Genomic DNA, 3,130 nt, shown 5'->3' on the forward strand with positions numbered 1-3,130 from the left:
TACATAACATTGTGCGGATTTGCAGACTCCTAACCAAGCCCCAAAGTTTTTCATGTATACTTATGTCTACAAACTCCTGGTTATGTAATGGGTTTTTTTCATATCGAGGGGAGGGGGGAGTGTCTATTATCCTTGCTTTCCCAGCCCCTTTCACTGGGTGTCCCAGCCTAACTTCATCAACAGTGCTAAACAGAGAGCCTCTAAGTAAGTTTTTAAAAGGTTTTACACTGGATTTTTATATCAGTATCTCTGCAAATTCCTCTTTATAATAGTGTCTATTACATGCAGTTATATGAAAATTGGTGGATACTGTCCCTTAATACATATCACAATATTATTATTATTTTTATTATTCTTTATATCAAAATAAGCAATCTACATACTTGCATTAAAAGGGACATGAAATCCAATAATTCCCTTTCATGGTTCAGACTGAGCATACAATTTAAACAATTTTCCAATTTGCTTCTATAATCTTAAAGGGGCATGAAAACCCACTGATTCATATAAAATATATAATTTAAAAAAGTTTACTTCTATTATGAAATATTATTTTATTCTCAGAGCATTCTTTGTTGAGGAGAATACCTAGGTAAGTAGTCTGCTTGTGTCTTAAGAACTATATGGCAGTTTTGCAAGAATGCTTTTGAGCACTAGATAGCAGCGGTGTTTGCACAATGTCTAACATTTGCAAGAATATTTTTAACAGACTGCTGCTATAGATTATTCTAGACATGTGTATGGTAGTGAGCCTACCTGCTTTTCAATGAAAGATAATAAGAATTCAAAGTAAATTTGACAATAGAAGGAATTTGGAACATTGTAAATTTGTGCACTTTATCTGAAACATCCCAATTTAGGGGCCTATGTCTCTTTAAGCCTGCAATGGTCCCCTGTTACCTTTAGCATGTATACATATAAGTTGTATACATATAAGTTGTATACATATAAGTTGTATACATATAAGTTGAAGCTCTACTACCCATATACGGACATACGCACATATAGTACACACACAAACAGATCCCTGACAACATTTCCCAGAGGCTCTTTGGGACAGTGAGGTGAGGGGTATTGTGGGTAATGACCTTCTGTTACTTGGTGATTGGTGCCACAGCAGGAGCAGCAGGGCTCTGGGAATGTTGTGGGCAGCTGTGAATTTAATAGATGAGATTGGGCAGAGTAATGGATAGCCATGGGCAATCCCGAGGCACTAAAAACTACACAAAGACTGCTGGCACACACATTATATTTATACATCATGCAAAAACTCAAATATATTATTTTTTTACAATAAAAAGTTCAGAATCAAACATTAAAAACAACAAACATTCCAAAATATAACTCCCCCACCCCAGATCATTTAATAGTACAGTAATACAACATGCTATTTAATTGGGGAGTTTAATTTTGAAATTTGTATGGTTTTAGTTTGATTTGGACTAAAACTGTGACACCAATATATGTTTTTTTGTCATATTACTGTTAATATAAATACTTAAATACAAGTCAAGCTAGTATGGGAATGCTGTTCCTCTGGCTTTCCCCTTAGCTAACCACTACCCTTCTAATTATAGACAGTACAATTTTTCAAAGGACAGCTTTACCTCTCTAAATGATAGCTGGATAATACTCTGTGAGAGTACATTACTTTATAAATAGTAAAGAAAGACATATGTTCTAGTTAGAGTAGTATGTCTCTGTTGTACTCAGACTTAGTATTTAATGTATATAGTAAAGAAACACAGTATACATTCTGGAAAAATATACAGAGGGCGACTCCTAGTGCAAATCAGTTGATACAGTTGTAAGCCCCAAATGATCCCTTTAGAGAGATACTCACATATTATGGAGCACACTATAGTGCTAATGAGGCAAGCTGGGTATATTATGGTGGCCCAGCGCACATAACACTCTGGCAAGCAGTGGATCAATGTAGCAAATAAAAGATAGGAGACTCCAGAAGTATATCAAAAATGAGTTTTATAAAAATAAATAAATGCACATAAAAACAATCAGTAAAACATGCTACGCGTTTCTCAGAGCTCACCACTCTGTTTCCTCAGGCAAGTTCCCTGTTTGTTACAGTATACATTCTGGATTGAAAAAATATGACTTGTACTCAACATTGGCGATAACTGTCCATTTAATGAATACTAAAAGTTCTCCTAGCAAATATGTCAAAATTATCAAATGGGGGCTCTGTACTAGAGTGTATAAAAACATCTGATTGCAAAATAAACAATGACCAGAAATGTCCTGTTTACAACAATCTCAGCATGAAATGTTGTTAATGACCATGATTTAAAAGGTCACAGTCTTTAGAGCCTTTAACTGCTTGTTTGCCAGAGGGAGAAAATATCATTTCCAAGCTGGGTTTTTTTGGGGTTTTTTTGCAAGTACAAATTCTTATTGGTCATATTTAAAGAGATAGTCTACTCTCAGAATTTTTATTGTTTAAAAAAAAATTAGATAATCCCTTTATTACCCATTCCCCAATTTTGCATGACCAACACGGTTATATTAATATACTTTTTACCTCTGTAATTACCTTGTATCTATGCCTTTGCAGACTACCCCCTTACTTCAGTTCTTTTGACAGACTTGCATTTTAGCCAATCAGTTCCCTCTCATAAATAACTCCACGGGCATGAGGACAATGTTATCTATATGGCACTCATGAACTAAGGCCCTCTAGCTGTTAAAACGGTTAAATGCATTCAGATAAGAGGCGACCTTCAACGGCTTAGAAATTAGCATATAGCTTACCTAGGCTTAGCTTTTAATTAAGAATACTAAGAGAACAAAGCAGTTTTGATGATTAAAGTAAATTGGAAAGTTGTTAAAAAAAATGCATGTCCTGTTTGAATCATGAAAGTTTAATTTTGACTACCCCTTTAAGAGGATATTAAACACTAAATGCATTTTATCAGCATAGTATTGTGTGTTTTCACAAACCTCCCTCTAGTCATTGGTGCTGCCATGTTGAAATCTCTCTTTCACTTTACATGTAGTGTAAATTAAGTTCTATGATGCAGCACCGTTTTTTAGTAATACCCTAAACTATGACATTATTGAAAGGCGTTTGTATTTGAGCTGATATTGTACATTCATATTTTGCAGATTCTCC

The sequence above is a fragment of the Bombina bombina genome, chromosome 3, assembly GCF_027579735.1.
Source record: "Bombina bombina isolate aBomBom1 chromosome 3, aBomBom1.pri, whole genome shotgun sequence".
In the NCBI taxonomy this organism is placed as follows: Eukaryota; Metazoa; Chordata; class Amphibia; order Anura; family Bombinatoridae; genus Bombina; species Bombina bombina.